Source organism: Anthonomus grandis, chromosome 1, assembly GCF_022605725.1.
Source record: "Anthonomus grandis grandis chromosome 1, icAntGran1.3, whole genome shotgun sequence".
In the NCBI taxonomy this organism is placed as follows: domain Eukaryota; kingdom Metazoa; phylum Arthropoda; class Insecta; order Coleoptera; family Curculionidae; genus Anthonomus; species Anthonomus grandis.
Genome location: NC_065546.1, coordinates 2,632,643 through 2,646,843, shown reverse-complemented (window position 1 = coordinate 2,646,843; position 14,201 = coordinate 2,632,643). Strand labels below are relative to the sequence as shown.

Sequence of the window (14,201 nt, the reverse complement as noted above, 5' to 3'; positions counted from 1 at the left end):
ATTTAATCCCATTTTTGGTCTTCTTGTTTTTCATATACGTTCTGAAGGAAAGCCGTCCTCTAAACAGCAACATTGATTCATCAAGAGACAACTCTTTCGTAGGCCTATAAGCCCTTTGAAAGTTGTGAAGGCACATATCCAGAAGTTCCTTAATTCGATATAACCTATCCTTGCTTGGAGATGCGTTTTTATTGTGTGTGCAGAAACATCGCAAGATTTGTTCAAATCGGCGGCCCCTCGTAGTCGACGAGAAAATCGGATGGTAATATAGAGGATGATAGCTAAAAAGTTTTCTTATATTGGGACGTTTTATTTGGGCCTGCAGTAAACACAGTTCCAGAAACTTGCTTATTTCATCTTTCGTTATAGGCTTGATATCCATACTTCGGGAGTGGCGAGTTTTAGGACGAGCGGAACGGGACAAGTGGTCTACATAAATATTACTCGAATCGACTAACAAGCATAATCCGTCCATTCCATAGTTGGAGAAACACACCTAATGGTGTATCTGATGAATCCGGATTAAGACAAATTTGTTCTGCTATTCCATTTCCATTCATGGAGAAGTCATCAATTCCAACCGTGTCATTACACCATTCAGAATCGGCCGAATCATTTTCGACTGGTAATGGATCCATTTGGTCATCTGAATCGGATTGCGAAATTTGTGGTGTCGATATTCTGTTCGTGGGAGAAACAGACTCAGAAAAAGGAGGGGTCTCAGGAGAAATATTCACTTGCTGTTAAGAATCTGAGGAGTCGGCCACGTCATTTTTAGGATAATAGTTGTCACTACTTCCAGAGCCGAATGGTTCCGATTCCTCATCAGTTGATGTCTCCTCTAGTAGCATGAGCAACCGCGCCTCTTCCTTGGAATCCATATTTATCACCAGTTGAAATGTATAACTAAACTAAATAAATAACAAAAATGAAAACAAATTTTATAATAAAACAAAATCAATACATACCTAGGGAAAGCCATACGTGTTATACAAAAACACTCAACAATAAATGAATATGCCAGTCAAAAACAAATATAACCAAATAATAAACAAGAAGATTAGACACCACTATGAAAAGTATGAAACTGAGTAAAACGTGAAAACAAAGCGAGCGTCACGTCGTTGCTGTCCCCACCATACGCTAAAAGTCACCTCGTGCCCACCATAGCTCATGAGATAAATTGCGCATCAACTCGCTAACGAATATTACTTTTCTCTGTTTACTGGGACACAGGTGGTTCACTACCATAAGAATAACACGTATTTTAGGCCGGCTAGCGCCGTCCAAGCAAATTTAAAAAAGGCTGCTTTGGCCGGTCTGATACAATACACATGACGGCTGTGACAGGGCTGTCCGCGAATGTGTTAAAATATCGTGAAACAATCAATTAATTGGTCGCGTGGCCGTCGCTAGCCTATGTATGCGAGGCTTAAAGAATTATTATTATTTCTGCAGCGTACAAAAACAGTGCAAATGCACCTTAACTGAATCTCCCACAGCGGCGTTTAGTACTTATTCTTGTGTTTTGTGGGTAAATAACCAATTCCAGCATTCGGCTTGTGATCGCGAGACAGGCTACGTTAAATTTTTTGAGACTGTGTTTCGATCTTGTCCTACTAATTTATGTTCTATTTGTGCGCTTGTAAAAGGTAAGTTGAGCTTATTCTTAAGTGGTTAAAGCTTTCTACATACTAACTTGCTTTTATTTGCTTTTTGGCTAAAAAATTTCCATTTTGTGCATGCTTATTTCCAATTACATTGCTTAAAGAAGTATTATGAGTGAAGCAGGGGGGGCGGCCCCCCCCCAGCCCATGGCAACAATGCCAAAAGAATGTGACCGTATAGATAATGGCAATGTTGATGTTTGTAGTATTTCAATAGAGGCTTCAAACACTAAAAAAAACAACCTAAACAAATTAAAAATAAAGGCTTAAACAGAATCTCTGTAGAATTCATTAATTTCCTGTCTGCAAATAATTTTGTTAAAAACAAAACCCTGTTAAATAAGGGCTATAAAATCTATATTCCATTTAACTTTGTGACTTGTAAAGGGTTAGTCAGGCAAATTGACATAGAAATAGGCGAAAAAGAAATATTAGAATGTTCTAAAACTGATACCGGCATAGAAATTCTAGAGGTTAAAAGATTAAACCGAAAAATATTTAAAGACAAAGATATAACATATGAACCCACTGGCTCGGTTCTTATTACATTTAAAGGTGTTTGTCTTCCCAAATCCCTAAATATCTATAGACTGGAAAGACCCATTTTTATATACATCTCCCCTGTAACGCAGTGCTTTAGATGTTTACGGTATGGTCATACTCGCACTAACTGTAAAGGCAAAGAAAGGTGCTTCACATGTGGTGAGGATATAAAATCTGATTTAGAGGAGCACCCCCCTTGCGAAACTAGATGTTTTTATTGTAAAGGTCCCCATAAATCTACAGACAAAAGCTGCCCCGAATATACTAGGCAAAAAAACATAAAAGAGTTAATGGCATTCGAAAACATTCCCTTTTTTGATGCAAGCGAAATTGTTAAAAAGACCTATTTGACACGTAATGAATTTGTATATCATCCTTTTGACTTCCCTAATAATAAAAACCTAAATAGTCCTGAAAAGAACAATCTAAAAGAAAATGTAATCCAACCATCACAAAGACGAACCCAACATGCAAAAACTGACCCTATTAAAAGATCATACCAACAAGTAGTCTCTGAAAATAATACAAAGAAAAGAATAATTCATAAAGGTTATGATGTAAAGGCACATAATGATAACTTTATTTCCCCTAACTCTAGACCCCAAAAAGAAACTAGCTCTCCAACTTTTTCATTAAGAAAAGAAAACACAAAACACAAATGCCTTCAAGTGCAGTTCATAGGTTTAATTCTCATGAATCTTCTTGGTACCCAGATGAAGTTAAAAGCATCATCGATGCATTTTTAAACATGTCAGAAAACAATAAAAGAACAATAAAAACCTTTTTATTCAATCAAAATTTTGATATGGATATTGATCCCGGCTCTCAGTCAGATTCATTTAACTAAAATCAATTCTCCCTTCACATTAATGTCAGGAGTAAATAATTTAAAGATCATCTTTTGGAATCTAAGAAAAAACACGTTACAATAATAATTAGAATGCGCAAGGTCATTGCCTGACTAACGCCCATCTATATAAGATTAAAATGAAAGATAGCCCTTATTGCGACTGCGGTATGTTTGATGACCTAAACCACATATTTTTTGAATGCCCTATTAATAATATACCCGATCTAGACTTGTATAAAATCTTTGTATTGAAAAAGAAAATATCACCATTATCCATAACTCAAATTCTGTCTGCCCCCGACGACGAATCAATAGAAAAAATCATGCGATTTATAAACATCAATAAGATTAAACTTTGAAGCTCAACTATCTAATACCCCTCTTGTATCCTACAATCCCGCTTGTTTTAGTGCTTGGTGTGGTCCCTCATTCCTTTTGTTGTAATACTAACGTTTTCCTCCCGTATTATAGCCACAAACCATAAAGCAGACGGCCGATACAGGACAAAGCTATAGTCACAAGCTAAACAGAACGAGCAAAGTTGTCATATAAGAAGATATTTCGGAGATTCCTGCATGGTCCAGAGCCAGACAAAGAAGGAGTCTCCCCCAAATCGGGCTGGCAATTGCCTTGTAGCAAAGCCATCAACTAAACAAGACAAGACAAGACAACCAATTTGCTAGTACTGTACTAACCTCACAAACATCTTGCAAAACAATAACAAAAGATACCTATTCAAAAAAGACATCGAATAATAAGATTTCATTTGAAAGTGGAGATATTTGATAGTAAGGAAATTAACCAGCAGAGTTCTCAAATTATCGTGACACAGTTTTAGGTGTGGGTCACTGCAGATGAATAAGGTTAAAAAGACTATGAAACATCCAAGTAATGTAATATTCAATGGTACTTCGGAAGCTCTAATCAAGGTAAAAAAGATGAACACAATCTAAAAGAAGCTTAAGATACCAAAGCCCAAGCCAGGTAAATTATCCAATGTGTCTTACAGAATAAAACAATTGTTCAATTTGCCAAACTATAAGTTCGATGTATTACTAGTTATACTTTTGTCGTTAAAAATTGTTACGTTTGTAACAGTGATTTTAGACTGTTACAATGTGAGGTAATGGATTTGGATTGTATGGGACTTGGAAGATGCTTTGTTGTCAAAATATGGTAGAAAAAAAAATATGTCGGGCAAAATTTTCTCCGACCGTTACCAGTTTACACTTAATAACGGCCGGAGATACTTACCGACCGAAACGTCGTGTTGTACCAAAATCAAAGACAATGTCAGTTTGACTACCTGTTTCTTCCAATAAGATGGTGCACCCACGCAACGGCTCCAATGCGACAGGTTTTGAACACTTAATTTTTATTTCAAAGCCATGCAAGATATTTAGGAGCGAAACACGGCTGAACGTAGAAAAATAACTCAAGACGGGCCTCAAGATGTAAGGAATAGATTCAAAGAAAATCTTTATTGTTGCATAAAGGTAAATGCACCACTTTCAGCATTTTGTCCTTTGCCTACACACAACGTCCTCCTTCATAAATCAAAATTGACGTGTCCGGGCGTTTTTTTTAAACTATTTTATTCTCACCACGTTTCTATATTTGTACCCCAAAATCACTAGTTTATTTCCTATATGAACAAAACGAATATATCATGTGTTGAATCCTTGAACACTTTCAGATATTAGTTATCTGTTATTTAATTATTTATTTAAGATTATTCACGTTTAATCGGAGAATAAACTGAAACTGCGGTGAAGTTTAATAAGCTGTTTATAATCATTTTAATATATGTATACAATCAACAAAATGAAATCTTAATTTCATCGTCGTTACCCTTGCAATAAATTTTAATTAATTTTCTTTCAAAAACTTATCTAAAAAAAGAAATTAATGCTTGAAATTTGTTACAAAACCCTGAAATTATGTTAAAAAAGGTACATTTTTTAGTTTGTATCATAAAATCACTAGAAAAGGTCATAAAATATGGACGATTTGGACGAAATGATGGAGGAATTACATACCCAACCAGCAACACATCGTGTGGTAGTAAATATAGACAACGAATATGCTACATATACTAGGTAAGACTTAATATATCTTTTTATAGTATATAATCTACTTATTATATCTATTTCTAAATTATAAATCATATTTTTCATAAATTGTTGTTTTTGGTGACTCACAAATCTGTTTTGCTTCTTGCTATAAGGATAATTGGAGGTGGGGTCAAATAAAACTCAGGTTTTAAATTTTTATAATATCGGCTGGGCCTATATTAGGACATCGATGATGAACTATTATAGGCCCAGCCGATATTATAGGCATTACCGAGGACGATAAAAAGGCAAAACCTGTCGTATAGAAACATTACATGTACAGATATAAAACTGTAATGAACTATAAAAAAAAATTTCTTACACGTGTGTAAACTCCCCTGTTTTTATTCATGGGAAATGTCAAATCATTTTACACAGTTGTTACATAAATAACTATTTTAAAAGATCTTAAACAAATGGTCTTTCTGGTTCTTAAGCAGAACGTGGAAGCAACAAATTATTTCATTAATTATAATGATATTTATTTTATGATATTGAGTATATAATAATTACATTATTTGTTTGTTCGAGTTCTTTAAGAACCAGAAAGGCCATTGTTCTTAATGAACTTTTTTATGATTCATTACATTTCTATGTTTGTAAATGTAATGTTTAACCATTTAATAATTACTCAAATTCCTTGCTAATTTCCTTTCCACAATCCTACCATTATGGATTAATTAGTGGAGAGTTTTATTGAGGTAGCCCAATATATTGTAAGCGATTGTGACACGTGATCTGTTACATGCATAAGGTCAATTGAATAAGGCATATAACATTTATATACCTTATGTTGTAATCTCCGAATATTGAGTGCAGAGTAAGTTGATGGAGAGAGAGTATAAGTACTGCGAATAAAATGATATTGCTAGGATAAAACAGATAGAGTTAAAATTTTTGAGAATCTATATTTATACCACCCTATTACCCATCTAAACATATTCTCCTTTACCTATGTATAGTATTATATTATATTCTATATATTTGTGTTATCTTTGCGATAAATATGTTTTTAGACTTAGCGAAAGTCAGGATTCATTAAATAAGGATGCCGAGGAGCCAAATGGTAGCCTTATGGCCACTACATCAGTGAAACAGATAGAGGAAGATGATAATAGCACCCAGTGTTCTAAAATTTTTTGTAAATCATTTTTAACAATATGGTTAGTGGACATCCTCTTAAGCATTTTAATAATATTTGCGATCAATTACTATATCACAGGGGTAAGTAGAGTGAATTTACTTGTAGCTACCTACTCATACTTACATATCTTATTATATTGAATCTTTTTATTTCAATTAAATATTTTTACCTCTAAGTTTCTAACTAAGTCATTCTTCTGTACAAGTAGAAATTCTTGAGATAATCTATAAGCTAATATATTTTTAATTAACTTATGGAGTTAAGGTATTTTTTTAGCGAATATGGGGATTTGGAGAGATACCAAAACACATAATGAAAACATCATTCTATAGAGCATATATTCTAGCTATAATAGTAGTAAGTATAATAGCGTTCCGCACAAGAAGAAAACGCAAAGTTAAAAACACTAGCAACGATATGCAGAAAACTAATGGAAAAGAAAACATATGAAGCAGAGCACCAACTGGAGCGAATAACGTACCTATTTGTGTATTCATTTCCAGTTTTGTTGTTTTATTATTCTTGATTTATGGTAATAATAGGAATAAATGGCAAATTTATAATTTTTGCAGACGACTACCATTTTGTTGAATCACCTTTTAAAATATTTGGCCCATGTAATATGTTCTAATTTAATTGTCTTTGTTCTGTAAATCAAACACATTGTTGGCACTGAATGTCTCGAATATTTATCCCGGAATTTTAATAGACAGCCGTTTAAAGTTTGATGGTATACCATATTGCTGAAATAGCAAAGAGGATTGCAGGGGGTTATTATCCGGTGACAGTTTTGGCTCATGAAAAGGGTTCTGGGGATGTTTACTTTGCTACGGTTGCTGTCTATATGCGATTTGTTTTTGGAATGGTTGGGGAAACACTCTTTACCAAACGGTTTGTGTGCTTTAGAAAGAAGCTTTCCCAGGTTGCAACTTTCATAACGCTTTGCGTTATACTATTTTTTGAAATTCTAGACAAATTTTATTGCAGCTCACTATCAACATTAACAGAAAATAGACTAATCCTATTATCATGTAATATTACAACATATATATTATGTTACAGATATTCAGTATGATACATTTAAGCAACCCCAAAATACACACATCGGAAAAGTCTAGGGATATTTTTATAAATTGACCTTATTTTTTTTTTTTAATTGTTCTGGATAAATAATAGCCGAATTAGAGTAATTAAGACTCTTTTACTATACTAAAAAAATAACCAAAATTACAAAAATAAAGAACTGCCTATAACTAAAATTAAAAAAAAAAGTCTACAATTTCTTTAAAAATTTATTGTTTTGTATAATGAAAATAAAATGTTTTTTAAATTAGATACAAAAAAAACTATTTATAAAAAACGCAAATTAGTACAAAGTATGACTCCCACGCTGGTTTATGACGGCTCCACATCTATTGTTTATAGACAAAATAACGTTGTCGATGTTTTGTTGGGGTAAGTTTGCCCATTCCGCTATCAGTCGCTCCCGGAAACGAAAAGCAGTGTAAATGTCACCCATCTGTGGAGTCATTCTTCGTTGGAGCATATCCCATACATGCTCAATTGGATTAAGGTCAGGAGATTGTGCTGGCCATGGCAATACATCAATCCCCTCGTTCTCCAACCAGTCTCTCACTACGCGTGCGACATGTGGACGCGCATTATCATGCATTAGGTGGAAGTTTCGGCGAACAGCGCCAGCAAACGGACGAACAACAGGTTGAAGAATGGTATCGATGTACTGCTGAGCTGTAAGGAAGCGATCTGGAAAAACGAGGTCGGTTCTACCGCCCATCATTATTCCAGTCCATACCATAATTGTACCCCCCCTGTATGTATACACTTCCTGGACATGTCGACGTGAATCTGGATGAAATCCAAATCTGAATTCGTCGGTGAATAAAACTGTAGCCCAATCATGTTCATTCCAGTTTTGATATTCTTGGCACCATTCTAATCTCGCAGCGCGATTGCCTCTGAAAAGAGGTGGACATCTAAGTGGCCTTCGATTGTGGAGGTTGGCTTCATGGAGACGATTTCTTATAGTATCACGGCCTACGGTAATATTGTGTGCTCTCTGCAAGTTGATAACCAATTCAGGAGCTGTAATGTTAGGTTGCCTTCTAGCAGTTAAAACTAAAAATCTATCTTGAGCAGCTGTCGTAGCGCGGTCACGTCCTGGATGTTGTTCAGCTGGATTTCCAGTTTCACGAAAACTCCGCCACAATCGACTTATAACGCTCTGAGAGACTTCTAGACGCTCAGCTACATCAATTTGCCGCATGCCTCCTTGAAGAAGTCCTACAGCTCTATTCATCTCGTCCAAAGTTAAATGACGTCGTTCCATGATAAAACACAACTTTTTTATTCACTCTGCAAAGCAGTAACTCTGTACCATGAACGAAATCGAGACTACCAGAATATTTATTGCAATATAAAAGCCATGGTTTTTTCTGTTTTGTGAAAAAATTCCTAAAATATTTGTTATCAGTGTTAAGATTCTGTTTGTCTCACAGAAATCTACAGGATGAGCCAATCTTTAAATTTGATTTAACCTTCCGGAGCTCGCGCTAAGTATTTTGGAAAGGACGCTCGCATGCGGACTCAAGAGTCCGCAGCCTTCAAATGTGCATATTTCTAAAAATTATTGGCAATAAAAGTTAATTTTTATTTATTTTAAGATTTTATTCATCGAATACAATTTTGGCATTTTAACAAAACTTATTGCTACAAAAAAATTAAAATAAACATTTAACAACACATAAAAACTTTCTAGAAATTAAAAATAAAAATGTGTTTCATTCTGAGCCGGTATTCATGACAAATAACAAGTAAATGCTCTAAACAAACACATTTGTGGCATTCAACACAAAAAAAAACGAGAAGGTCTATTTTTTTTTCTATCGCACTATGAGCAACGTCCATGTTGTCCTGCTGGTAGGGGCTCAGGTGTCGGTGTTTCCAGTCCGAAAAGTTCTTTTATTCTCAACTGCGTAGCCTTAGGAATAGTTTGCGTCATTCGACGGCGAATATAGCCCTCCACTAATTGAAATGACAAACATCGCAAAAACTTTTTTCGTTGTATACTTTCATTATTATTCATTGAATGAACAACAAAAGAGTTTATTCCCAATACATTGAGTAACGAATAGAACACAACCATGGGCCATCTTCTTGTATTAAGTGCACAGTTATAAGACGCACATAGCTTGTCCACACAGTCAACACCTCCTTTAGATGAGTTGTAGTCCAATATCATATCTGGTTTTCCAGTAGAAGCATCTATTTTATCGTCAAAAAGCAGCACGTTTTTTTTCTTTTTTTGGTGTATATGATACTAAAGTACAGTTATGACGAAAGGCGAACATGGACGATAAAAGTGAACGACCCAAAGGATTCGAAAATTTAGGTGGCAATTCCCTTTTGTTTTTTCTAACTGTACCTAATAAAGTTAGCTTGAAATCGGACTGAAGGGAATTGAGTAGCTCCATACTGGTAAACCAGTTGTCAACTGTAATATTACGACAGGTTCCTTTTATTGATTGGCACAATCTCTGCACCACTGCAGTGGGAGAATTACTCGCTTGGAATGGATCCTCAGGCTGCTTTCGTACGTAAACCTCCATGTTGCAGTAGTAGAAAGTCTTGGCGTCTACCATAGCAAATATTTTTAGCCCATATTTATTGGGTGAGCTAGGTATATACTGCCTAAAGTTGCAACGCCTCCGAAATGCTTCTAGCTTCTCGTCTATTGTTAGCCATTCAAAAGGTGTATAGGCTGAATCAAAGTTACCAACAACTGTATCAAACACTGTCCAGATGGCGGCTAGCTTGTCAGTCTGTTTTCGTTCGTCTCTAGTTGCCAAATCATCAAAACGTAAATGATCTAGCAGAAATCGAAATCGACATTGGGACATCGTTAGTCGAAAAAGCTCGACGCCAGTACCATTCTGTGTCTATATTTCCTCAATATTAAGTCGATTAGATTTCAATACCCCAGATAAATAAAGCAATCCAATCAGTGCTTGTATTTCTAATATGTCCGTGTCTTTTGCATCTCTTTCAAGTTGGTAATTACCTCCACTCATGGCAATATGTCTGTTTGTATTTTCGACTATCGAATTCAGTACTTCGTCTGTAAAAAAAAACTTCCAAATGTCAATTTCTCTTTTTAGGTCTTTAGCAGATCTTTTTACCCCTGGAAGATGCTTTATCAAGTTTTCCGCCCTGGTTTTCACATTTCTTTTCGTCATATGTTTGGCCCACTCAGTTCCATCTTTGCCAATAAACACAGGGTAATTTCCCCTAGCGACTTCATCAGTGGCTTCCGCCTCCGAAGTTTCTTGTTCGATATCACTATCCAAATCTTGCCTTTCTAAATTGTCTTCTTCTCCATCATCTTTTTGGTTCTCAAAATCACTCTTTGGCTTCTCATCATCTTCTTCCAAACATTCTTGGATGAGCTTTTGCAAACGAGCCTCCTCTCCACTCCAGGAGCACGCCATCTATAAAAGTGTACAAATAATAGTAATCTATCTTAAATTTTAATAATAAAAGCTAACACTCACCATTGCACAACAAGTTTAACAAAAAAAAACGCATAAAAATATTTAAATTGAACGCTCGCGCGCGGACTCACAGTCCGCAGTGGCTATAATTTGGCAATAAACGCACACACCAACGCACAAATGAGCACTGACTGTAGGAGGAGAACCCGGGATAGAAAGATACTTATATATTATATATAATATTACAGCGCTGCGGGTTGTCGATTGTCGAAATTAACGACAAAATAAAATAGTTGCGGAGTGAGAGTCCGCACGCGAGCTCCGGAAAGTTAAATTGATAACCAAAAAAATTTTATTTTTATAATTTTATTATTTTATAAAAATATCCTTAGACTTTTCCGATGTGCCTATTTATGAATCCTTAATATAACATTTTAGTAGTACCACTTATTACAAGGAAATTATTGCTTATTATAATAATAATAATAATAATAATAATAAAGCGCCTTTATTTAGCAAATACATAGTTTTACATAGTTTTGCCTTCAAAGGCGAAGATTAGCTAAAAGCTACTCTTAAACTCTTAACCTTCTTAAATTACACAAAAAAAAAACAAAATAAACAAATATAAATCAGTAGAAAATAAAACAATATTCATTTAACAGAAATAAGAAAATCTTTTGATTTACCTAAATGATTCCTGTAGAAACAGGTTCTTGAAATGTTTTTTAAAAACATACAGGCCATTGCTAAAATCAGGCCTAAAGACGTTCACAAATTTGACTGCGTTGTAAGTGACTGATCGTTCAAAGAGAGCCATTGAGTGATGGGGCATAGTCAGAGTGTTTTGCCTAATAATTCGAGCATGTACATGATTTCTAGGTATAAGTTTCTCAAATAAATATATCGGAGCTTTGGACTTATAAAGGCGATATACTAAGGTGCAGTACAAAAACTTATATAGATATAAGGTATTTTTAACCACCCCAAATCATACATGTCTTGGGACACATGATCAAACTTTCCTAGGTCAAAGATAAGTCTACAGCAGGTATTTTGTACACGTTGTAACCGATAGTGTGTCTGCTGGTCCAAGCACGGAAAGAAAACTATCAGACAATATTGTATAATTGACATAACAAAAGTTTCGGCAAGTTTTTTCCTAGTCTTGAAGTTTAATATTGACTTATTAGCATAAAGCATACGCAAACGCAAATAGCTCTTTTGAAGAATAGTACTAACATGCTCTCTGAATCTAAGAGAGGCATCTAACGTGAGACCTAAAACTTTTATACTCTCAGAAAAAGTAATTAATGTATTATCTAATTTAATTTTTATAGTTGAAGTTATAATTCTACTAATAAGTTATACTCTATTAATATAATGAGACAAAATCTTGTCTCGTTGTATCTGTACATAATATATTGGTCCAATGCGCTACTTTGATTCCGCTACGTAGCTAATATTGACGTATAATTTGTAAATCCAGCTTAAAAGTAATGATTTCAATATCAATACTTTTGACAGCTGTCACTTAATAATGACAACTTTAATAACAACAAACATGAACTTAAATTGTGATACTAAAAAGAAACAAAATAAACTTATTTACAGTATCTAATAATTGTTCAATGTCCAAAGAAGTCACCGAAGAATTAATAAAGCGAGAATCTCACTGTGAATATGACTCGGTTCATCCGCGTTTTAATCCAGAAAATGAGGAGGAAGCACTGGAATACCAAAGGCAACACTATTTCCACTGTAACCAGTGCAATTTATACTTCGCACCCACATCTAGGGCATTGAGTATTCACTTTAAGGAGGAGAGTATCAAGCACAAGCCTATTTCTTCATGTTTTTATTGCCAGGGTCCTGTGTATGAATACACACATTGGACAGAGAAAAAGATCTATCACTCTTGCATAAAAAAACCATGAAAATTCATTAAAAAGTCTATGAACATTGATGTAAGCTTCCTGATACTCGAGTAGGTTAATATGTTCAGGACCAACTTTAATCGTGGAATGTTGCCAACTATGTACTCTATTTGGTGCTGTGGACATTAAAGAAACATAAAATAGTACAAACTTGTTATAGGTACTCTTGTCATGGGGCAAAGGCTATGCCAAAATTATCAATTCTTATGATTTGTAATGAAGAATATAAGGGTTTTCTAGGACTGCACCAGAGGTTATGGGGAAAACAATCAAAATATATTTTTATTGAATAGGGGGTAAACATGATTACATTTAAAGCATAATTATACTCAATTTGTAGTAGTACAGGGGCAGAGGGTTCGATGAAAATATTGGATAAAACACATGTTGATGAAGCATTTTATTCAATGACTCATTAGTTAAATTTAGAAATATAAATTCTCATTAGATGGATATATTTAGTGTTTTATAACCTTTTTTATGCAGAATACATATTTGACTCTTATCTTCTTCAAAACCTTGAAGACCATATAAAATTAGAAAGCCATGTACTATATTAATGGGTCTTCATCATCCAACCAAACACGTCCATTGTTGAATATAGGCCACCTCCATAAGTCTCTTAAGTCCTTTTATCTTGTGCAGTTGCAACCCAGTTTATTAAATTATTAATTATTAAATAATTAATAATTTAATAAATATATTGTCCGTCCATCAAGTTGGTGGGACTTTATCAATGGACTTTATACTTTTATTAGTGGGTTTTAACATATATATATTTTCATAAATATCTCTATATCTGTAATTGTATATTCTGTTATTATTAATTTACTATTTGTTTTCTTTTGTAAAATGTGAGGCCATTATGTAGATCTTAGTGAAATAAAGATTGTTATTAAATTTGTAAAGACTGAAGTATTTTATATCAAAATATAAGATTCTCAATGTAAATTTAAAGATATTATCAAAGCAATGTGTATACATGATATATATTTGTATCTTCTTAGTAAAATAAGATGTTTTTGATAATATACTCACTTCACACATATTATCTTGTAAACATCTATGTGTAAAATATATTTTATTTGTATAATAAAAACTCAAAAGACTCTTAATAATTTCCCTTTATATTTAAGAACAACTTCTAATTTGTGCTTTTAATCATTTAACATTTGGGCTTAAATGGGCTAGAAAAAATAAGATAGATCCAGATGATCCCTACAAACTATTAAGATTAAAAGTTATACAACAGAAAAATTGATGAATTAATCATGGTAAGATTGACTTATTCTCCTCCATTTCTTTTGCATAAATAAACATATTATGTAGATGTTTGCAGTGTTTAGTACATAAAACGATGGTTGATGATGACTTGCAAAACTGAAAACTTATCGAATAACCTTCAGTCATCTTTGGATAATATTTTTCAGTTAATCCA

General features: G+C 34.0%; 1 long non-coding RNA gene across 6 annotated transcripts; it reads left to right on the top strand.

Moving 5' to 3' along the window:
* Positions 1-1,561: 1,561 nt before the first annotated feature.
* On the top strand, positions 1,562-6,889 carry LOC126737162 (uncharacterized). Of its 6 annotated transcripts, none has more exons than XR_007660952.1 (6): positions 1,594-1,652; positions 3,532-3,848; positions 3,899-4,044; positions 5,026-5,159; positions 6,191-6,398; positions 6,595-6,889. It is a non-coding gene; the product is annotated as an uncharacterized LOC126737162 (long non-coding RNA). The 6 variants fall into 6 exon arrangements; XR_007660951.1 differs by having other exon boundaries at positions 3,893-4,044; XR_007660953.1 differs by having other exon boundaries at positions 1,593-1,652; positions 3,532-3,989.
* The last annotated feature ends 7,312 nt before the right edge of the window (positions 6,890-14,201 follow it).